Below are 25,199 nucleotides of genomic sequence, written 5' to 3' on the forward strand. Positions count from 1 at the left end.
TGAGGGGTCAGAGGTGGAATGCTGTGACTGAATGTTTCTGTCACACTCACTCCCTCCCTCTCCCCGCAGTTCATATGGGAAAACCTAATGCCCAATAAAATGATATTGAGAGGTGGGGCCTTTGGGAGGGGAGATTAGGTCATAACAGAGGAGCCCTCATGATTGAGATTTGTGCTTTTATGAAAGAGTCCTGAAGGAGGTTCCTAGACTTTTCTGCCAATTAAGGAAACAAGGACACATCTGTGATTGAGTAGTGGGCCCTCACCAGATCATGTTGGTTTTCTGATCCTGGACTTTTAGCCTTTAGAATTATAAGAAATCAACTACCATTGTTTATAAGCTATCCTGATCCTGGTATTTTGTAATAGCAGCTGAAATTGATGAAGACAATCAGTTAATCATTACCTAATGTTTTTTCTTTCTCCAAGAGTTCTTTGTTCTGCCTTATAGCATCTCATCTCACATAGTGCAATGTAACATTTACCAAAGATTCCAGGAAGCTTCTATGCAGATTTCTGGTGATCTTTATCTGCGTAGTTCCCTTCTTTCCACTCATCCACAAAGGTTCTAGTTACCTAATCCTCCTCAGTTTCCAGTCTGTGTTTCGTCCACTCAAAAAGACCACTGAATTCTGCAATGGATTCCCCCTCCATATACCATAGCCCAGAAATGACTCCAAGAAGAAACCTAGGGAAACCATAGGGCTTAGCTCATTTGTTCCCCTTTTTTCAGAGACCAAAGTCTTGTAATCTTGTTATATATATAATCTCCAAAGGCTAAATACTATTGTTTCAGATATTTTGTTTACCCTTAATCATTTGTATCAGAGCTAGTCTTGTATTAGTTAATCCACTATAGCCAGAAGCAGAAGTTCTCTGCATAGCACTTTACTCCTCAAAGACGTAGAGGGTGTCATGGTTAGGAAAACAAAATCTCAAGGATCATTAATAGAGCAACACACCTGCTTTCCACAGGGCTTGAACTTCCTTTTGTAAATGTCCAATAAATGACTGCTTGGACTCTACATAATCATTTCCTGTAATGATGAGGCCACTATTTCCAAGGTAAGCTTACATCACAAGTTGGTAGGAAACGTTTCTTTATAATGAGCTGAACTCTGTTTCCTGTGACTTTTACATCATCCTTATTTTATCTTTCAGGTCCACAGTAGGTCTACTCACTCTTCCACTATGCTGCTGCTGCTGCTGCTAAGTCGCTTCAGTCATGTCCGACTCTGTGCGACCCCATAGACGGCTGCCCATCAGGCTCCCCTGTCCCTGGGATTCTCCAGGCAAGAATACTGGAGTGGGTTTCCATTTCCTTCTCCAATGCATGAAAGTGAAAAGTGAAAGTGAAGTCACTCAGTCGTGTCCGACTCTTAGAGACCCCATGGACTGCAGCCTACCAGGCTTCTCCGCCATGGGATTTTCCAGGCAAGAGTACTGGAGTGGGTTTCCATTGCCTTCTCCATCTTCCACTATATGGTCATACAAATAGCTGAAGACAGCAACATGTTCCCACAACCATCTCTTCTCCAGATTGAGCATGCCCAGGTTCTTTGACTTTACTCCACAAGATTGAGCAAGTAAGGAAGAAAGACAAACTGTTATTCTCCTCCCTGTCTGTAAGTGTATGCCCCAAGACTTTTGAAATCTAAAAATGAAGTTGCCCTTAGTCTGCTAAGTTTTTAGCTTGAATCAAATATGCCTGATTTGATCAAAGAATCACTCACCTTTGGCAAACAGTCTTTGTAGTTGGCATCTTTCAGAATATCCTGTTACCAAGCCAAACTTGGGTCCACTCACCCATGTGCAGTAAAGCCAATCTACTGACACCAGGTTGTGGTACAGAAAAGTACAGCCTCTATTTCAGGGCACCCAGCAAGGAATTTAAGGGAGCTAGTGCTCAAAATACCCAAACTCTCTGATGAGTTTCAGGAAAGCATGTTTAAAGGCTCAGTTAGGGAGGGGAGTTTCAGGGTATGTGGTCAACTTGTGCACAGTTCTCTGATTGTCTGACAAAGAAATAACAGGGTGGTGTCACATTATCAATCCTCCAGTTCCAGTAGGTCTGGGAGCCATGTGCTCACAGTCATCAAGCCATTAACTTCTTCCCTGTGGTGGGGGGTTTTAGCATTGGTAAAACAACTCAGGAAATGTGCAACAGATACTATTATGTAGGTACTTCAGAGAGAAGCTAAAGCAGAGAACCTGGAGGAAGGGGTTTGTTCTGGGAAGGCCCCATAGGATCCAGCCTATTACAATCCCAGGACTAGTGAAAGGAGCTTTCACATAACTGTGTGACGCAGAAGATGCTACTCCTCACCATGTTTTCAAATAAAGCGACAAGACATGTGAATAATGGCTAATTAATTGGGAAATGGGAACTAGAAGAGAGGGAGGAAAGTATAATTTTACTGAAGCATATAGTTCCATTTCCTAATTGATAATTTTAAGGATAAAATTGGACATAAAATTTAAGCCTCTAAAAGTCAATGAACACATCTGAAGATCAGGGGTACTTTATGGCCCTGGTATTATTTACTGCTTGGTTTTATTCTAATAATGAGATTATCGGCACTTTGATTTTATTCTAAAATCAGGATTAATTTTACTTAATGTCTTATAGTTAACTTAAGAAATGCATCATCTTGAAAATCATGTTCACTTGCACCTCTTTGTTTCTAATAATGACCAGTCTGGGGGAAGTGGGCTTCATAGCTTCATTTCAACAGTTTGTTTTAATTGGTTTCTAATTCATTTCTTTAGGCTATGTATTATTTCTTTCAGTCCCTAGGTCTGGACTAATTTGCATAACAGCATTCACAGAACATTGTGGAACATAATTCTCACTCATTAAAAAAAATGCAGATGCTAAATGTCAGGCATTTACATTTTGAAACAGTGATTTCTTTTAATCTACTTTATCTTATTTAACTTTTAAAAACTGATTTCCCAAGGGCTGAAGTGTAGGAAAACCTTGGTAACTTTACCTCAGGCATTTTTTAAATAGAGATAGCAGTTCCAGCCAAACGTCTCCTTATTAGCTGCATGTTTCACAGGGCTGTGTTGGGTTCTGCAGCTGAGGAGTAGCTATAACATTTGTGCTGTCTCTGAGAGAGCAGTGAGGTGAAAGTCGCTCAGTCATGTCCAATTCTTTTCCATCCCTTAGACTGTAACTTGCCAGGCTCCTCTGTTTGTGGGTTTCTCCAGGCAAGAATATTGGAGTGGGTAGATAGTCCCTTTTCCAGCGGGTCTTCTAAACCCAGGGGTTCTTTACTGGCTGAGCCACCAGGGAAGCCCAAGAGAGGCCAGTTGATCGCTAATAGTTGCTTTCTCTTCACACTTTATTTGCCCAATTAAACTAGGCTCATAGCTCTCTGTTTCTTTATATAATGATTGGAATTAGATCTGATGTTAAATTCAGATATCTGGTGGTTCAATTCTTCTACCTGTAGAGAGGTAATATATTTCTAGTGGTTTACATAAAAAAAAAAAAAAGAAAGAAAGAAAATAGGAGAAAAGAACAGAGTTGAAGTAGCTAATTCCTGCCACCTACCTTTCTTTGGGTCACTCACCCTGCTTATTTAACTTATATGCAGCGTACATCATGAGAAACGTTGAGCTGGAAGAAGCATGAGCTGGAATCAAGATTGCCAAGAAAAATATCAATTACCTCAGATCTGCAGATGACACCACCCTTATGGCAGAAAGTGAAGAGGAACTAAAAAGCCTCTTGTTGAAAGTGAAAGAGGAGAGTGAAAAAGTTGGCTTAAAGCTCAACATTCAGAAAACAAAGATCATGGCATCTGGTCCCATCACTTCATGGGAAATAGATGGCGAAACAGTGGAAACAATGTCAGACTTTATTTTGAGGGGCTCCAAAATCATTGCAGATGGTGATTGCAGTCAGGAAATTAAAAGACGCTTACTCCTTGGAAGGAAAGTTATGACCAATCTAGACAGCATATTCAAAAGCAGAGACATTGCTTTGCCAACAGAGGTCCATCTAGTCAAGGCTATGGTTTTTCCAGTGGTCACGCATGGATGTGAGAGTTGAACTGTGAAGAAGGCTGAGCACCGAAGAATTGATGCTTCTGAATTGTGGTGTTGGAGAAGACTCTTGAGAGTTCCTTGGACTGCAAGGAGATCCAACCAGTCCATTCTAAAGATCAGTCCTGGGTGTTCACTGGGAGTACTGATACTAAAGCTGAAACTCCAGTACTTTGGCCACCTCATGCGAAGAGCTGACTCATTGGACAAGACTCTGATGCTGGGAGGGAGTGGGGTAGGAGGAGAAGGGGATGACAGGATGAGATGGCTAGATGGACATGAGTTTGAGTGAACTCTGGGAGTTGGTGATGGACAGGAAGGCTTAACGTGCTGCAATTCATGGGGTCTCAAAGAGTCAGACACAACTGAGCTACTGAACTGAACTGAACTGAAGACCTAGATGGAGAAAGAAAAGAAGCTGAACATGACATAGGCCTGAGAGTTGATCCCAAAGAAGCAGTTGGACAGATAACTCCAAGCCTTGTCAGAAGAGGGACCAGAATACAAACAGTAAGGAGTAACCTGAAACTTCTATCACTTTATCTTTGCCTTATTCTTCTAACACTTAGTATAGGTAGTTCGGTTCAGTCACTCAGTTGTGTCGACACTTTGCAACCCCATGGACTAAAGCACTCCAGGCTTCCCTGTCCATCACCAACTCCTTGAACTTTCTCAAACTCATCGACTCGAGTCCATCAAGCTGGTGATACCATCCAACCATCTCATCCTCTGTCGTCCCCTACTCCTCCTGGCCTCAATCTTTCTCAGCATCAGGGTCTTTTCAAATGAGTCAGTTTTTCGCATCAGGTGGCTAAGTATTGGAGTTTCACCTTCAGCATCTATCCTTCCACTGATTATTCAGGACTGATTTCCTTTAGGATGGACTGGTTGGATCTCCTTGCATTCGAAGGGACTCTCAAGAGTCTTCTCCAACACCACAGTTCAAAAGTATCAATTCTTCGGCATTCAGATTTCTTTATAGTACAACTCTCATATCCATACATGACCACTGGAAAAACCATAGCTTGGACTAGATGGAATTTTGTTGGCAAAGCAATGTCTCTGCTTTTTAATATGCTGTCTAGGTTGGTCACAGCTTTTTATCCAAGGAACAAGCATCTTTTAATTTCATGGCTGCAGTCACCATCTGCAGTTATTTTGGAGCCCCCCAAAACAAAGACTCTCACTGTTTCCACTGTTTCCCGGTCTATTTGCCATGAAGTGATGGGACCAAATGCCATGATCTTAGTTTTATGAATATTGAGTTTCAAGCCATCTTTTTCACTCTCCTCTTTCACTTTCATCACAAGGAGCTTTAGTTCTTCTTTGCTTTCTGCCATAAGGGTGGTGTCATCTGCATATCTGAGGTTATTGATATCTCTCAATGCAATCTTCATTCCAGCTTGTGCTTCATCCAGCCGAGCATTTCTCATGATGTACTCTGCATATACGTTAAAAAAATCAGGGTGACAATATACAGCCTTGATGTACTCCTTTCCTGATTTGGAACCAGTCCTTTGTTCCACGTCCAGTTCTAACTGTTGCTTCCTGACCTGCATACAGATTTCTCAGGAGACAGGTCAGTGGTCTGGTATTCCAATCTCTTGAAGAATTTTCCACGATTTGTTGTGAATCTACACAGTCAAAGGCTTTGGAGAAGTCAATAAAGCAGAAATAGATGTTTTTCTGGAACTCTCTTGCTTTTTTGATGATCCAGTGGACATTGGCAATTTGATCTCTGGTCCCTCTACCTTTTCTAAATCCATACTGAACATCTGGAAGTTCATGGCTCACATATTGCTGAAGCCTGGCTTGAAGGATTTTGAGCATTACTTTGCTAGCGTGTGATATGAGTGCAATTGTGTGGTAGTTTGAGCATTCTTTGGCATTGCCTTTCTTTGGGATTGGAATGAAAACTGACCTTTTCCAGTCCTGTGGCCACTGCTGAGTTTTCCAAATTTGCTGGCATGTTGAGTGCAGCACTTTCACAGCATCATCTTTCAGGATTTGCAGTAGCTCAACTGGAATTCCATCACCTCCACTAGCTTTGTTTGTAGTGATGCTTCCTAAGGCCCACTTAAATTTTCATTTCCGGATACCTGGCTCTAGGTGAGTGATCACACCATGGTGGTTATCTGGATCGTGATGATCTTTTTTGTATAGTTCTTCTGTATATTCTTGCCACCCTTCTTAATATCTTCTGCTTCTTTTAGGACAATACCATTTCTGTCCTTTATCGAGCCCATCTTTGCATGAAATGTTCCCTTGGTATCTCTAGTTTTCCTGAAGAGATCGCTAGTGTTTCCCATTCTATTGTTTTCCTCTATTTCTTTGCATTGATCACTGAGGAAGGCTTTCTTATCTTTCCTTGCTATTCTTTGGAACTCTGTATTGCAATAGGTATATCTTTCCTTTTCTCCTTTGCCTTTCTTCCTTTCTCAGCTCTTTGTAAGACCTCCTCAGTCAACCATTTTGCCTTTTTGCATTTCTTTTTCTTGGGGATGATCTTGATCCCTGCCTCCTGTAAAGTGTCACAAAACCCCTTCCATAGTTCTTCAGGCACTCTGTCTATCAAGTCTAATCCCTTGACTATTTCTCACTTCCACTGTATAATCATAAGGGATTTGATTTAGGTCATACCTGAATGGTCTAGTGGTTTCCCCTACTTTCTTTAATTTAAGTCTGAATTTGTCAATAAGGAGCTCATTATCTGAGTCACAGTTAGCTCCTGGTCTTGTTTTTGCTGACTGTATAGAGCTTCTCCATCTTTGGCTGCAAATAATATAATCAATTTGATCAGTATTGACCACCTGGTGATGTCCATGTGTAGAGTCTTCTCTTGTGTTGTTGGAAGAGGGTGTTTGGTATGACTAGTGTGTTCTCTTGGCAAAACTCCATTAACCTTTGCCCTGCTTCCTTCTGTACTCCAAGGCCAAATTTGCCTATTACTCCTGGTATTTCTTGACTTCCTACTTTGGCATTCCAATCCTCTATAATGAAAAAGACATCTTTTGGGGGTGTTAGTTCTAGTAACTAACAAGTTGGGTCTTGTAAGTCTTCACAGAACCGTACAACTTCAGCTTCTTCAGCATAACTAGTCAGGGCATAGAATTGGATTACTGTGATAATAAATGGTTTGCCTTAGAAAGGAACAGAGATCATTCTGTCATTTTTGAGACTGCATCCAAGTACCTTATTTCAGACTCTTTTGTTAACTATGATGGCTACTCTGTTTCTTCTAACAGATTCTTTCCCACAGTAGTAGATAAAATCATCATCTGCATTAATTTTGCCCATTACAGTCCGATTTAGTTCACCGACTTCTAAAATGTCGATGTTCACTCTTGCCATCTCCTTTTTGACCACTTCCAATTTGCCTTGATTCATGGACATGACATTCCAGCTTCCTAGGCAATATTACTCTTTATAGCATCAGACTTTACTTCCATCACCAGCCACATCCACAACTGGGTGTTGTGTTTTGCTTTGGCTCCATTTCTTCATTTTTTCTGGAGTTATTTCTCCACTCTTCTAAGCAACATATTGGGCACCTACAGATCTGTGGAGTTCATTTTTCAGTGTCCTATCTTTTTGTCTTTTCATACTGTTCATGGGGTTCTCAAGGCAAGAATACTGAAATGGTTTGCCATTCCCTTCTCCAGTGGACAACATTTTGTCAGAACTCTACACCATGACCCATACATCTTGGGTGGCCCTACACAGCATGGCTCATAGTTTCATTGAATTGGACTCAGTTGTTTTCCTTGTGATCAGTTTGGTTAACTTTCTGTGATTGTGGTTTTCATTGTGTCTGCCCTCTGGTGGATAAGGATAAGAGGCTTATTGAAGCTTCCTGATGGGAGAGACTGACTGAGGGGGAAACTGGGTCTTGTTCTGATGGGTGGTACCAAGCTCAGTAAATCTTTAATCCAATTTTCTGTTGATGGGCAGGGATGTGTTCCCTCCCTGTTGTTTGACCTGAGGCCAAATAATGGTGGAAATTCAGTTCAGTTCAGTCGCTCAGTCGTGTCCGACTATTTGCGACCCCATGAATTGTGGCACACCAGGCCTCCCTGTCCATCACCAACTCCCGGAGTTCACTCAAACTCATGTCTATCAAGTCAGTGATGCCATCCAGCCATCTCATCCTCTGTGGTTCACTTCTCCTCCTGCCACCAATCCCTCCCAGCATTAGAGTCTTTTCCAATGAGTCAACTCTTCACATGAGGTTACCAAAGTATTGGAGATTCAGCTTTAATATCAATACTTCCAATGAACACCCAGGACTGATCTCCTTTAGAATGGACTGATTGGATCTCCTTGCAGTCCAAGGGACTCTCAAGAGTCTTCTCCAACACCACAGTTTAAAAGCTTCAATTCTTCTGCGCTCAGCTTTTTTCACATTCAACTCTCACATCCATACATGACCACTGGAAAAACCATAGCCTTGACTAGACAGACCTTTGTTGGCAAAGTAATGTCTCTGCTTTTGAATATGCTATCTAGGTTGATCATAACTTTCCTTCCAAGCAGTAAGCATCTTTTAATTTCACGGGTGCAATCACCATCTGCAGTGATTCCCTCAGTTGAGTTCAGACGCTCAGTCGTGTCTGACTATTTGCGACCCCATGAATCGCAGCACAGCAGGCCTCCCTGTCCATCACCAACTCCCAGAGTTCACTCAGACTCGCGTCCATTGAGTCCATGATGCCATCCAGCCATCTCATCCTCTGTCGTCCCTTTATTCTCCTGCCCCCAATCCCTCCCTGCATCAGAGTCTTTTCCAATGAGTCAACCCTTCTCATTAGGTGGCCAAAGTACTGGAGTTTCAGCTTTAGCATCATTCCTTCCAAAGAAATCCCATGGCTGATCTCCTTCAGAATGGACTGGTTGGATCTCCTTGTAGTCCAAGGGACTCTCAAGAATCTTCTCCAACACCACACTTCAAAAGTATCAATTCTTCGGCGCTTAGCCTTCTTCACAGTCCAACTCTCACATCCATACTTGACCACAGGAAAAACCATAGCCTTGACTAGACGGACCTTTGTTGGCAAAGTAATGTCTCTGCTTTTGAATATGCTGTCTAGGTTGGTCATAACTTTTCTTCCAAGGAGTAAGCGTCTTTTAATTTCATGGCTACAGTCACCATCTGCAGTGATTTTGGAGCCCCCAAAAATAGTCTGACACCGTTTCCACTGTTTCTCCATTTCCCATGGGGTGATGGGACCAGATACCATGATCTTCGTTTTCTGAATGTTGAGCTTTAAGCCAACTTTTTCACTCTCCTCTTTCACTTTCATCAAGAGGCTTTTTAGTTCCTCTTCACTTTCTGCCATAAGGGTGGTGTCATCTGCATGTCTGAGGTAACTGATATTTCTCCTGGCAATCTTGATTCCAGCTTGTGCTTCTTCTAGCCCAGCGTTTCTTATGATGTACTCTGCATAGAAGTTAAATAAGCAGAGTGACAATATACAGCCTTGACGTACTCCTTTTCCTATTTGGAACCAGTCTGTTGTTCCATGTTCAGTTCTAACTGTTGCTTCCTGGCCTGCATACAGATTTTTCAAGAGGCAGATTAGGTGGTCTAATATTCCCATCTCTTTCAGAATTTTCCACAGTTTATTGTGATCCACACAGTCAAAGGCTTTGGCATAGTCAATAAAGCAGAAATAGATGTGTTTCTGGAACTCTCTTGCTTTTTTCATGACCCATCGGATGTTGGCAATTTGATCTCTGGTTCCTCTGCCTTTTCTAAAACCAGCTTGAACATCAGGAAGTTCATGGTTCACATATTGCCTAAGCCTAGCTTGGAGAATTTTGAGCATTACTTTACTAGCGTGTGAGATGAGTGCAATTGTGTGGTAGTTTGAGCAACCTTTGGCGTTGCCTTTCTTTGGGATTGGAATGAAAACTGACCTTTTCCAGTTCTGTGGCCACTGCTGAGTTTTCCAAATTTGATGGCATATTGAGTGCAGCACTGTCACAGCATCATCTTCCAGGATTTGCAATAGCTCTACTGGAATTCCATCACCTCCACTAGCTTTGTTCCTAGTGATGCTTTCTAAGGCCCACTTGACTTCACATTCCAAGATGTCTGGTTCTAGATGAGTGATCACACCATCGTGATTATCTTGGTCGTGAAGATCCTTTTTGTACAGTTCTTCTGTGTATTCTTGCCATCTCTTCTTAATATCTTCTGCTTCTGTTAGGCCCATACCATTTCTGTCCTTTATCAAACCCATCTTTTCATGAAATGTTCCCTTGATATCTCTAATTTTGTTGAAGAGATCTCTAGTCTTTCCCATTCTGTTGTTTTCCTCTATTTCTTGGCATTGATCGCTGAAGAAGGCTTTCTTATCTCTTCTTGCTATTCTTTGGAACTCTGCATTCACATGCTTATATCTTTCCTTTTCTCCTTTGCTTTTCGATTCTCTTCTTCTCACAGCTATGTGTAAGGCCTCCCCAGTCAGCCATTTTGCTTTTTTGCATTTCTTTTCCATGGGGATGGTCTTGATCCCTGTCTCCTGTACAATGTCACAAACCTCAGTCCATAGTTCATCAGGCACTCTATCTATCAGATCTAGGCCCTTAAATCTATTTCTCACTTCCACTGTATAATCATAAGGGATTTGATTTAGGTTATACCTGAATGGTCTAGTGGTTTTCCCTGCTTTCTTCAATTCAAGTCTGAATTTGGCAATAAGGAGTTCATGATCTGAGCCACAGTCAGCTCCTGGTCTTGTTTTTGTTGACTGTATAGAGCTTCTGCATCTTTTGCTGCAGAGAATATAATCAATCTGATTTCGGTGTTGACCATCTGGTGATGTCCATGTGTAGAGTCCTGTATAATTTCTGGTGGCTCTATGGTGGGGTTAATGACGACCTCCTCCAAGAGGGCTTATGCCACACCCAGCTCTGCTGCACCCAGAGCCCCCTGCCCCTGCAGCAGGCCACTGCTGACCCGTCTCGCCACAGGAAACACTCAGACACAGTTCTGGCTCAGTCTCTGTGGGGTCTCTGGGTCCTGGCATGCCCGAGGTTTGTTTGAGCCCTCCAAGCATCTCTTGTGGGTATGGGGTTTGATTCTAAATGTGCTTTTGCCCCTCCTACCATCTTGATTCTTGTTGGGGTTTCTCCTTTGCCCTTGGATGTGGGGTGTCTTTTTTGGTGAGATCCAACACACTTCTGTTGATGGTTGTTCAGCAACTAGTTGTAATTTTGGAGTTCTCACAGGAGAAGATGAGCACATATCCTTCTACTCCACCATCCTGAAAACTCAGTATAGGTAACTATGGATCAATAGGCACTTATCATCATTCACTGGAGATCAAGAATTTTCCAATTTTAATTTTCAGTTACTTTTCTATCTCTGCTTCACTTCCAACTTTCTTTCCTTTTTTTTTTTCTCACCTTTATGAAAATACATTCATATTGACTATGGGCTACACATTATGCTATATACTGAGAAGGTGAAAATAAATGTCAAGTACATGCATGCTCAGTCATGTCTGACTCGTGGTGACCCTATAGACTGTAGCCACCAGGCTCCTCTATCCATGGGAATTCTCCGGCAAGTATACTGGACTGGCTTACCATTTTCTACTCCAGGGTATTGTCCCAACCCAGGGATCAAAATTGTGTTACCTGCATCTGCTTCATTGGCAGGCAGATTCTTTACTACTAGTACCAGCTGGGAAGCCCCAAATGTCAAGATCTTCATTATAAAGGAGTTCATAGACAAGACAATGAAACAGAGAGTTGAAAGAGAGTCTAAGAAGGCTTAAGACTGAAATAGTCCAGATCTAAACCTAAATTTTAGAGGATCAAGAGGTAATACATCAACAGGGTCTTAATAGATGAGCAGTTAGCTAGACAGCGAAGGAGTGGAGGTGTCTTTTTCTCATTCAAAAGAGTGAGAAATGTGGACAAAAGAATGTCATCTGCCATATCAGTGAAAAAAGGATGATGCAGCCATGGAGCTGGCAGCCGGGGCAGCCACCCTCACTGTACACCCTGAGATGATTCAGGATGGATAAAAATAGGAAACTGGCCCTAGAGTGAAAGTGCCTGTCAAAGGAGTGATCCCAATAAGCCCTGATTCTTCCATCTACCCGTACGTAGACAAGTGCTACATTCATTCATTTGAGGTGTCTGGTTTTCCTTTAACTAGTAGTAAGTAATCTCTTGATGTCCTAACTACCTTGTTTTAGTTGAAAAAACTCCTTTATATCCTGGCTCTTCTCTTACCTCTTGGAAGCAGTCCCTCAGGGCTGAGAGGCTGTGTCCCAGGCTTAAGTCCTCAGAAAGTTTGCTGAATAAAATAGAATTCTCTGCTTTTAGGTTGTGCAACTTCTTTTGGAAAGGAGGCATCATGTACAGTGATGTGGAAATCAGAGGGTCATGATGACCTCAGGTAATGCTAAGTGGTTCAGTGTGGTGGGGACACTAGGCATTAGCTATCTTTTAAATAATTTGTTCAATGTAGTGAGGAAGTGACTAGGCAGAATTTTCAGTCAGATCTTTCTGAACCTAAAATCTATACCCTGAACCCTGACTATGCATACCATATGATTTAAAAACATGCAGTCAAAATTAGATATTTGACAATATAACCAGTGTTTCAATGATTGCTCTTTTGCCAAAGTACAGAAAATAGATGTCAATTAAGCAAATATTCTCAATTTCATCTTAAATGAAATAAATAGACTTGATTTTGCTGTTTTTATTACAAAAAACTTTTAGTTCCATTCCTATGATAAGTATTATTTGCCTAACATTTCATGCTTAGCCTTTAAAAATAAGAAAAAATTTTACTCAGGTAGTTTTCTATCAATGGCAATTTAATTGCAAGGATCTACTTGAACTAAAGTAATAATAGGATTCAACTCAGGTAAAGAGAGGAGAATTCAAGCTTTCACTCATCAACACAACTCTGTTCTGTAAGAGGATAATTTTGTCATCAAGTCCTTAATCTTTTCTCGAATTACCTCAGTTACTTCATTCTATTATGAGATTCTTCAGAGACTGAAAAGAACAATTTTGCTATCATATTTTATTTTAAATGGATCAGGTTTACAGACAACTTGGTTGCACAAACATCAACAGGATTATCTTCCCTATCAAATAAAGGATGATAATCTTAAGACTTTGAAGCTTACAGCAGAATAGTTCTGAAAGCAGGAATAGAGTCCATAGAGGGGTGAGGTGGAAGTGGCAAGAGGCCATTGCTTTCCCAGTTTCCTTCTAAAATCTTAGACCTTGCACAAAAATCCAAATACTATTAACCACAAGGAATAGCATCATTTGCAACCTCAGCTGTATTTAGGACAGATTGTTTGTTAGTTTGCTTGTTTTAAGATCAGTGTTTCATAAAGAAAACCATGTTTATGCTAAAACCAAAGTTAAATTTGCACTACTGCTACAGAATTGAAAATTTCTATAAAACCAGTTTTGTCTTACTTTTTTAGAAAATTACAGATATTAAAAAATGCTATTTGTAAGGCATTAGTCTCAGAACTCAGACATGACTTCCTATTGACATGGCTCTGCGAAAGGACACTGTACTGAATTAGAAGATATAAGGGTTAGTCTTAAATCTTTCACTACTAATTGTGGGAATGTTAATGAGATACTTATTTTCTGGGCTTTATTTTTTTTATTTCAAAGATAGTGAATAGGGCAAGGTGTCACAAATCCATTCTTACCTAAATATTTATAATTCTATACTCCAAAAAAGAAGGGAGTTGGGTATAGCATCTCTAAAATCAGATAGCACATCCTTATCACACAACTTCTAGGGGTTTCTTTAGCTTCCTTTGGTTTCACAGAACTTCACACTTTGGTTTATCTACTTATTTCACCAAGGGATGGTTTTGACATATATTTTGGAGATTGAATTGACAAGATTTGAGAGTGTCTAACAATAGGAATGAAGGCGAAGGTAGTGTCAAAGACTGCAATGTTTGTTCCTGGTATAAACCACTGGGTGAATGCTGAAATTGGAAAGGAGAACCACATTATAGGAAGAAATCAAAATTTTAATAATTTAGGTTTCAGATGCACCTAAGAATCAAGTACATATGCAGTTAAATGTATAAGCTTAGATTTTAAAAGAGAGGTCAGACAGGGAGAAATGAAGATAAAAGTCATCAGCACAGAATTGGTATTTTAACATGAAAATGCTGATGAAATCGACTAGGGAGAGAGTGGGAAGACAGGAGCTTGGGACCAATCACCCATGACATTCCTACATTTACAGTTTTAAGGAGAGGAAGATAAACTTGCAAAGGACGGAATAAATAGCCGGAGAAGCAGAAGAAAATCAGAAGAGTGAATGAAATAGAAGCTAATGTTAGGGAAGTGTCTACAAGAAAATAAAAGCCAATTACACTGAACATTCACATAAGGAGGGGGTGGAAGCCAAGGGGTCCAGATGGAATAGTAAGTTTACTCTCTGACACACCTCTTCTGATTCAAGCACCTACAGAGATAAGATATGAAATGAAAAACAATTACATAGTCAGGCTTACAAACAAAATAAATATTCCTTTGAATATAAATGGAGGACAACACAATGTGATTAGTAGTATAAAGCCATGAGTAGGAGGTGGTGGAGGTCTAAAGTCTGAGTCTTTGTGTGACATGGTCTGAGGGTTTAGAAGTCTGGTCAGGCTCCCTTAAGTCAAGAGCAAGGATGGGACTAAAAATATTACTCACTCTTATTGTCTGGGAATATGATATATATCATGTAACCCTGCTGGTTCAGATGGTAAAGAATCCACCTGCAATGCAGGAGACCCAGGTTCAATCCCTGCATCAGGATGATCCCCTGGAGAAAAGAATGGGCACCCACTCCAGTGTTCTTGCCTGGAGAATTCCATGGACAGAGGAGCCTAGTGGGCTACAACCCGTGGGTTGCAAAAAGTCAGATGTGACTGAGCAACTAACACATATACAAGGACACAAATTTATGCGAGACAGCAAAAGAGACACAGATGTATAGAACAGTCTTTTGGACTCTGTGGGAGAAGGAGAGGGTGGGATGATTTGGGAGAATGGCAGTGAAACATGTATACTATCATGTAAGAAACGAATCGCCAGTCTAGGTTCGATACAGGATACAGAATGCTTAGGGCTGGTGCATTGGGATGACCCAGAGAGATGATATGGGGAGGGAGGTGGGAGGGGGGTTCAAGATTGGGAACTCATGTACACCCATGGCGGATTCATGTTGATGTATGGCAAAACCAATACAGTATTGTAAAGTAAAATAAAGTATAATTTTTTAAAAAATCACTTTTAAGAGAATAGCTTTATATTTAAAGTAGATTTGATGTTCTAGTGCCTTTTTCCCATCCTAAAAGCCTTGTAAAATTATTTTCCCCAAGTATCAATGAGAAAAATAAACATTGATGGGAAAAAAAAAAAAAGATTTGCTTATGTCTGTACACATTCTAAAAGGAACAAAACTTTCCAAAATAAAGATTGATCATTGAAAAAAAAAAAAAAAAAAAGATTAAACCAGCCCCTTACTATGGGGCAGGAAACTCTACCGCTGTGAATCCTGGTTCTGGCCTGACTTGCAGGAGCTGAGTGGACCTCCAAGCACTGAACTGTCCCAGGACTCAGTCTTCCAAACTATTCTCCTGCTGTAGTCACTCTTTGGTGACACAATCCCTGCTCAAGTTTTTAAATACCCATCCATATCTTGATGACCGCCCCCCCACCCCCCAAGTTACATTTCCAACTTAGACCTTCCCCCTGGACTTAGATTCACATATCTAATGGCCTATTTGATATTTCCACTTGGGTATTTCAAATCACAGCTCCTAATTGCATCCCTAAAAGTTCTCTCCTCTCATAGTCTTTTCCATCTCAGTTAATGGAAACTATCCTTTCCATTGAAGAGACTGAAAACTTCAGTGACATCTTTGACTCTTTGTTTTATCCTGCATACAATCAGCTAGCAAATCCTGACAGTTTCACTTTCAAATCAAATCTAAAATCTGACCCCCTCTCACGATCTCCATAGTCGTCACCCTGGCTCACACTGCCATTGCCCCTCATCTGGGCTACAGTAACTCCTTAGTGGTCCCCCTCATTGCAGTGCTGCCCTCCCGTCTAATCTCAAAATGGTAGCTTGAGGGAGTCCCTGATGTACATCAAGCATTCCCATTACAACACAGCTGAAACATTTGGAAAGGTTTCCATTGCTCCAGAGTGGAGTCCAAAGTACAATGCTCTACAGAATCTAATGCCTCCTTGATCTCTTTCGATCAGTTCTACCACTTGCTCACACCATTCCAGCCTCACTATTCTCTTTGATGCTACTTGAACACAAACACACATGCTACTGTCTCAGGAGTCACATTTGCTGTTTTACCTTCTGACTGTTTTACCCTCTGACTGTGGTTCTCTGACTCACTCGTCTTTTCCTGGAGCTCTCCACACTCGATGTGTTTCACAGATTTCGTGGGCCACTTCTCAGTGTTGCTGAGGCTCTGCACTTGTGAAATCAATCTATAGATCCTTCTCCAGGCTCTACGGGAAGGCAATGGTGCCCTACTCCAGTACTCTTGCCTGGAAAATCCCATGGATGGAGGAGCCTGGTAGGATGCAGTCCATGGGGTCACTAGGAGTTGGACACGACTGAGTGACTTCCCTTTCACTTTTCACTTTCATGCATTGGAGAAGGAAATGGCAACCCACTCCAGTGTTCTTGCCTGGAGAATCCCGGGGACAGGGGAGCCTGGTGGGCTTCTGTCTGTGGGGTCGCACAGAGTCGGACACGACTGAAGCGACTTAGCAGCAGCAGCCAGGCTCTATAACCACCTCTAGACTAGAGTGTGAAAAATTCTATACCAGTTGAGCAGACACCTGTAGAGAACCTCACCAGTGTCTTGGTGATGAATCTAGCCTTTGTGTTCAAAAAATCTCAATTTCTTATAGTAAATTCTGTCCTCTTTGGCTTCAGGGCAAAAGCTATCCTATCCGAACATGGTTTGTGAGCCTGAACCTCAGGGTTTGTTAGACGTCCAATCCCTTTACCCTGTATAAGGCCTTTGTCTTTGGGGTCAGTTAATGCGAAGTCCACCTTGGCAGCCTACAAACATAAAAGCAAGTGAGTATGTTGGGAGACACGCAGGCATGTGTCCCCAGGCCTGGAGCCTGGAGAGTCCTCTCACTGCCCATGAATATTTTCCACAAGTGGCACTTTGCAAATAAAAAAAAAATTGAAAGGCACTTTGTGGTGACTGTGATAAAGTATGTGGATGGAAGCAGAGTGAACACTAGTGGTTGAGATTCCATGTTTCTACTGTAGGAGGTGAGGATTCGGTCCCTAGTCAGGGGACCAAGATCTCACATACCATGAGGCACAGCCAAAAAATTTTTTTAAAAGAAAAAGGGACAGGTATCATGTCCAACTCACAAAAAAAGCAAGAACCACGCAGAGCACGTAAAGGGCAGTGACTTCTTCCAGGCTTACTGCCTGTTCCCTTCTGCTACCATTGGGGTGCTTAATTTGTCTCTGGAGAGTGCTTAATTTGTGTCAGTGTCTTTACCTGAGAGCAGTGATATAAACAAAATGTTCTTACATCTTCATGTATTGTTTCTTTCAACTTTCTTCCTTGTATTTCTGAATTAAGTTCTTCAGATTCTCAGACTTCATTGTGTGCATGCTCAGTTGTGGATGTGCGCCCCTATGGACTGTCGCCCACCAGGCTCCTCTGTCTTTGCAATTTTCCAGGCAAGAATACTGGAGTGGGTTGCCATTTCCTCCTTCAGGGGATGTTCTCAACCCAGGGATCGAACCTGTGTCTCCTTCATTGCAGGCAGATTCTTGACCTGCTGAGCCATTAGGGAAGCTCATTCTCCAAAGACCAATGTAAATTCCTTTTACCTTCCAGAATCTTCCAAATCCAAGTTGCCTTTCTCTCCTCTGAGTTCAGATATTCTTTGTCCTGATATATTAACATTCTAGATCCTTTTTACAGTACCTATATAATTTCTTTATCAAACAGTCAGTTTCTTCATATCATGTTAAATCTCATCATCTTTGTTCTTAGCAAAATGTTTTTCTCTAAGTAAAGAATTGGTAGTACTTGACTGAGTTGAAATATAACATTCCTTATTGTGGTATGTGTGTGTTCAGTCACTTCAGTCATGTCTGACTCTGCAACCCCATGGACTGTAGCCTGCCAGGCTTCTCTGTCCATGGGATTCTCTAGGCAAGAATACTGGAGTGGGTTGCTCTGCCTTCCTCCAGGGGATCTTCCTGACCCAGGAATCAAACCCACATCTCCTGCATTGCAGGCTGATTCTTTACCTGCTGAGCCACTTGGGAAGTCTCTTCTTATTGTGGTAGAAATTACTATTTCTTACTAAGATTTCTGGTTCTCCTTTCTTTTCACAAGTTACGTGTGGTTATTGAGTGACTTTCTTTGGCCAACAAAACATGAGCACAAATGAAGTGTAACACTCCTCAACTGAGGCATTTAAGAACTGGTATGCACTTTCCTTGGCTGTGGAAGCCCGTGGAATTATGGCGGTGCTCCAAGAGCAAAGCAGCCTATGATGCTCAGCCTCCACACTGAAGACAGTTCCCTGGAGAGCTGCCCAAACCCACAGAGCACTTAGTGTGAACAAGAAATTAACTTATGATGGCTTAGGCTACTGAGATTTGGTGGCTGGGGGGTGGGGAGGGCAGGATTTGTTATCATAGCATAACTCAATTTATTCTGAAGTAGACAGTACTACAATGGGAAGGGAATCTATCAATAAAAAGAAAAAGGGAGAAAGAGACGTGAATTCAAATCCTAGATTTGACATTTAATAGCAATGTGACTTTGGAGAAGTTAAGAAACACCGCAGTTTCTTCATTGGTAATACAGAATTATAAATCCCTACCTTGCAAAGCTATTATAAGTTAGAGAAAACACACATGTATTGAGAGATCCTTTGCCCCTCCCACCATGAAAGGATACAGCAAGATGTCTATGAACCAGAAAGCAGGTTCTTTTTGTTGTTTTTGCTCAGTCGCCAAGTCCTGTCTGACTCTTCAAGACCCCATGGACTGCACTGGATCCCATCCCTTCATGGATCACTGCCTTGTCATGGTGACAGGGCTTGCCACTGAAAGAGGGAGTGGCAAACGACTCCAATATACCGGCCGTGAGAACCCCATGAACTGTATTAAAAGAGCAGTCTCTTGCCAGATACCAAGAGACTGTATGCCAGTGTCTTGATCTTGAACTTCTCAGCCTCCAGAACTGTGAGAAGTAAATTATTGCTGTTTCTAAGCCCCCCAAACAGAAAACTTGCAAGTATTTTTCATATATTAGTTGCTAAATAAACAGCATCTATCATTTTCTAAATTGTTCGTAGTCCTTTTCTGTCTTTATCTACCTCTATATCTCTATCATATATTTACGCACTTTCCGTACCACTTACCACAAAGCCAAACCAGGTAAAGTTAGATGATTACTCTGAATATATTCAGTAGAGCTGTTGTTATTGTTTAGTTGCTCACTCATATCCAACTCTGTGACCCCATGGACTGTAGCCCGCCGATCTCCTCTGTTTATGGGAATTCCCAGGCAAGAACACTGGAGTGGGTTGCCGTTTCCTCCTCCAGGGATCTTCCTGACCCAGGGAGGATGGAATCCTTGTCTCCTGCATTGCAGGTGGATTCTTTGCCACTGAGTCACCTGGGAAACGCATTTAGTAGAGCACCTGTAGACCTACAGGGCTTCCTAGGTGGCTCAGTGGGTAAAGAATCTGCCTGCATCGCAGGAGATACAGGCAGAGGTGAGTTCAGTTCCCAGGTCAGGAAGATCCTCTGGAGGAGGGCATGGCAATCCACTCCAGTATTCTTGCCTGGAGAATCCCATGGACAGAATCTGGCAGGCTGCAGTCCATGAGGTCGCACAGAGTTGGACACAACTGAAACAACTATACAATGAGAGGCTTAGAGAGGTACTCAGACACCATTTGTAAATTAACAAAGAATGAAAATAAAGTCCAAGTATAAAGCTGACCCTGACCTTTAGAGACTCTTCAGAGAGTAATGTGTTCTTAAATAATGAACTGTACTTGCACAAGGTCTCCAAAGTGCTGGTCCCAGCCCTTAACAGATGTCACATATCATACCTCTTTGTTCTCACTGCCTTGTTCCTAGACATTTGTTCTGTAATTAACCTTGGAAAACTCCCACCCTTCATCTTAGCTTCTCTTGTATCCTTCTTAATATATCATTCAGCCATTTCAGGGTCTTGGCTTGATTCAGCATCTAAGGTTTTGATTTCAGAGTCATTACACACTGGCAACATGCCATGATCGTCAACATTAGCCATTTTTATTGAATAGAAAATTAATTGTTCTACTTAATAAAATGCATGGTTTTTTTTCTTTTTTAGCCTCTGTCACCCTGTCTTAAAAGATTTGAGATAAAACACTGCTCCCCTTAAAAAAAGAGTATTTTCTTTTAAAAGTCTGAGTAATTTCAACTCAATCATAAAGCTTTGAAAGATGGTTTGGAAGGCTTTTGGGGATATCAGGAAAAGATCACTGGCTTTGAAATAAAAGGTAGACCTGAATTCCAGATTCTAACATCTGTGTCTCACTTTCCTTCTCTGTTAAGTTCAGATAATAATAATATTTATATTCTAGAATTGTATGAAGAAGTGAAATAACCTAAATAATCCATGTGAAACACGTAATGAAATAACTACCATAAATTTATTGCTAGATGAAAATGCAGGTCTCTGACACGTTGGAAGTTACTTAGAAGATGTATGGACAAATTTGAAATGAAAGAAAGAACTCCATAGGAAGAGCTCACTGAGTTTGAGTGAGTTCTTTTATCTATAGAAAGGACAATTAAGGGCTAATCTCTGTGAGGAGGAATATGGTTGTACTAGGTACACCAAGGAGAAAAAGCCCAGTGAGTACAGAGGTAGGGAACTTTAGCGCTCAGTGAACCTTAAAGAGTAACAAACATTGCAATCCAGATTTTAAGATTTTGTCTGAGCTCTGAGGTGTGGACACAACATGGATAGACAGGTGGGTGGTGGGAGGGATGGCAGGAGCTGCTATATTATGACAAATATGAATTTTTTTCATATATGGAAAGTAATGAGATGATCAGCTGACTGGAGCTAAGAGTTTACCTTGGGGAACCAGTGCAAAAGATATTAGACAAAGGGGTTGCATTGATTTAGGGAAAATCTGAAGTATGTGAAGGTACTTTTCTCTTTATCTTCAAGGAAAATTGAAGCCCTTGCAGGATAGTGGTCTGATGGAACAGAGCTTTAGTATGATTTTCTCCTGCTGCTGAGTATGCAGGATTGCACCAGCTATAGAAAATGTTGGGGCAAAGCATCTTCTTAGGAGTTGATTGGAATAATAATGGTGTGGGGGATGGAGACATGGAGTAGTGGTAAATGTGAATAGAGGAGACATGGTTATCCCTAGAGCCATTCTTGGGCTTTCCAGGTGGTACTAGTGGTAAAAAGCCTGCTCACAAATGCAGGAGATATAAGAGATGCCAGTTTGATCTCCGGGTCAGGACGATGCCTGGGAGAAGGGCATGAAAACCCACTCCAGTATTCTTGCCTGGAGAATCCCATGGACAGAGGAGCCTCGTGGGCTACAGTCCATAGCATTGCAACGAGTCAACACGACTGAAGCAACTTAGCACACACACACACACACACACACACACACACACACACACACACAGACATTCTCAGGAAAGCAGTCACAGGTTTGGTGGTGGATTCTAAACAGGAAATTAATGAGACATCTCTCAAGGATGACTTAGATGAGTGTACATTAAATTCAGAAGATTCATCCTATTCACCAAATATGTCTTTGAAATCTTCCTTTGTGAAAGTGTTCATTGAAGTCTAAGTGCCAAATGAGGTAAAATAAAATTGCACGTTAGTTTTAAAGTGGCCTATGTGTTCACTGGTTTATCAAGAAAGATGAGTAAATACTTGCTTAGCCTGGCACCTGGAAAGACCTGAACACCTTGTATTTTATTTTGTTTATACCTTATCTAATTTTGTATCATGCTATCAGACTCAGAAGAGATTCTTCTCTTCTCTAAATGTGGACATGGTTCCTGCAACAGGAAATGTTTTGCTTCATCATGTCAGTTACTGTGTGACCTGAAAACTCCTGTAACTGGCTTTCACCCCCTTGTGTGTGTCCAACCCTACTCTTTCCCTTTCATCAGTGGTGGTTAATGCATCAACTCATTCATTAAAAACAGGCTCATATCAGGTGATTACCACACTGGGGAACTGTAAAAATTTCCCAAGGTTAAAAAAAAAAAATAAGTTAATTTAAAATATGGTAAGTGGAAAAGTTTGCATGTAAAATTATACTTTTTAGCACAACCTTTAAAACAAATAAACTGCATCAAAACTTACTTAATCCATTCAGATGGCTTTAGCTAGAGTAGTAGTTCTCAACTTTGACTGCACAGAAGTTCTACGGGAAGCTTCTAAACAGTAGCCATTCCCAGATCCAGTCCACAGAAATTCTTTGTTTTTTCCATTTTTTTTTTCTCCTTGTGATGAGAACTTTTAAGATCTACAATCTTCTCATCTTTTTCAGCAGACAATACTGTAACTACTATATTGTTGTTGTTTTTTAGTTGCTAAGTTGTGCCTGATTATTTGTGACCCCATGGACTGTATCCTGTCAGGCTCTTCTCTCCACAGGATTTCCCAGGCAAGAATACTGGAGTGGGTTGCCATTTCCTTCTGCAGGAGATCTTCCTGATGCTGGGAAAAACCTATGTCTCCTGCACTGTAGGCAGATTCTTTACCACTGAGCTACCAGGGAAACCCATTATATCCTCAGAATTTAATTTTAAACTGGTAAGTGTGTACCTGATTTTCACTGGTGGATAATGGAACCCCTGCAATCAGTATGTCTTGAAGTTCCCCAGGTGATTATAAAGTGAAACCAGGGTTGAGAAACACTCCTCTGGAAGCTGGTCTGGTTGTTTATTCAGCTCAGTTCAGTTCAGTAGCTCAGTCATGTCCGACTCTTTGTGACCCCATGAATCGCAGCATGCCAGGCCTCCCGGTCCATCACCAACTCCTGGAGTTCACTCAGACTCGCGTCCATCGAGTCCGTGATGCCATCCAGCCATCTCATCCTCTGTCGTCCCCTTCTCCTCCTGCCCCCAATCCCTCCCAGCATCAAAGTCTTTTCCAATGACTCAACTCTTCGCATGAGGTGGCCAAAGTACTGGAGTTTCAGCTTTAGCATCATTCCTTCCAAAGAAATCCCAGGGCTGATCTCCTTCAGAATGGACTGGTTGGATCTCCTTGCAGTCCAAGGAACTCTCAAGAGTCTTCTCCAACACCACAGTTCAAAAGCATCAATTCTTTGGTGCTCAGCTTTCTTCAGAGTCCAACTCTCACATCCATACATGACCACAGGAAAAACCATAGCCTTGACTAGACGGACCTTAGTCGGCAAAGTAGTGTCTCTGCTTTTGAATATGCTATCTAGGTTGGTCATAACTTTTCTTCCAAGAAGTAAGCGTCTTTTAATTTCATGGCTGCAGTCACCATCTGGAGTGATTTTGGAGCCCCCCAAAATAAAGTCTGACACTGTTTCTACTGTTTTCCCATCTATTTCCCATGGAGTGATGGGACCGGATGCCATGATCTTCGTTTTCTGAATGTTGAGGTTTAAGCCAACTTTTTCACTCTCTTCTTTAGGGTAATCTGAAAGTGAAAGTGTTAATCACTCAGTCATGTCCAACTTTTTGTGAATCCATGGACTGTAGCCTGCTAGTCCCCTCTATCCATGGGACTTTCCAAGCAAGAATACTGGAGTGCATTGCCACTCACTCTTCCAAGACATCTTCCTGACCCAGGGATCAAACCTGGGTCTCCTGCACTACAAGCAGATTCTTTACTGTCTGAGCCACCAGGGTCTGGGTCCAGTCCCCAGAAGATTCTCATTTAAGTGTTTTGGGTTATAGCCCGAACCTTGGTAGCCCTTACGGCAGAAAGTGAAGAGGAACTAAAAAGTCTCTTCATGAAAGTGAATGAGGACAGTGAAAAAGTTGGCTTAAAGCTCAACATTCAGAAAATGAAGATCATGGCATCCGGTCCCATCACTTCATGGGAAATAGATGGGGAAACATTGTCAGACTTTATTTTTTGGGCTCCAAAATCACTGCAGATGGTGATTGCAGCCATGAAATTAAAAGACACTTACTCCTTGGAAGGAAAATTATGACCAACCTAGATAGCATATTCAAAAGCAGAGACATTACTTTGCCAACAAAGGTCCATCTAGTCAAGGCTATGGTTTTTCCAGTGGTCATGTAGGGATGTGAGAGTTGGACTGTGAAGAAAGCTGAGCACCAAATAACTGACGTTTTTGAACTGTGGTGTTGGAGAAGACTCTTGAGAGTGCCTTGGACTTCAAGGCAATCCAACCAGTCCATTCTAAAGAGATCAGTCCTGGGTGTACATTGGAAGTACTGATGCTAAAGCTGAACCTTCAATACTTTGGCCACCTCATGTGAAGAGTTGACTCATTGGGAAAGACTTTGATGCTGGGAGGGATTGGGGGCAGGAGGAGAAGGGGGATGACAGAGGATGAGATGGCTGGATGGCATCACCAACTTGATGGACTTGAGTCTGAGTGAACTCCGGGAGCTGGTGATGGACAGGGAGGCCTGGCGTGCTGCAAGTCATGGGGTCACAGAGTCGGACACGACTGAGCGACTGAACTGAACTTAACTTTTAGATTTTAGAGCTCCCCAGTGATTCTTATATGATGCCAGCTTGAGAATCTGAGCTGATCAGTGACTCTCAAACAGCAGAATCCTTGGAGAGGTTGTTAGCACAGAAGTTTCTGAATCTTATCCCTAGAGACTTATTGAGTAATTGTGGGTGGGGCCAGAGAATTTATCTGTCTAATAGATTCACAGGTTAGTTGGTTGCTGACCTGTAGACCACACTTTAAGAACCACTGGAGTAAAAAGCATTCATGTTTAAAATATTTCCAAGCAGATTATACAGTCTATTTGTAAACATATTCCAATACTTTAACCTCACCTTAATACAATCTAACATGTTTCCGTAGTAAGGTTGTTATATATTCAGGTCC

This window comes from Budorcas taxicolor, chromosome 1 (genome assembly GCF_023091745.1).
Source record: "Budorcas taxicolor isolate Tak-1 chromosome 1, Takin1.1, whole genome shotgun sequence".
Lineage (NCBI taxonomy): Eukaryota > Metazoa > Chordata > Mammalia > Artiodactyla > Bovidae > Budorcas > Budorcas taxicolor.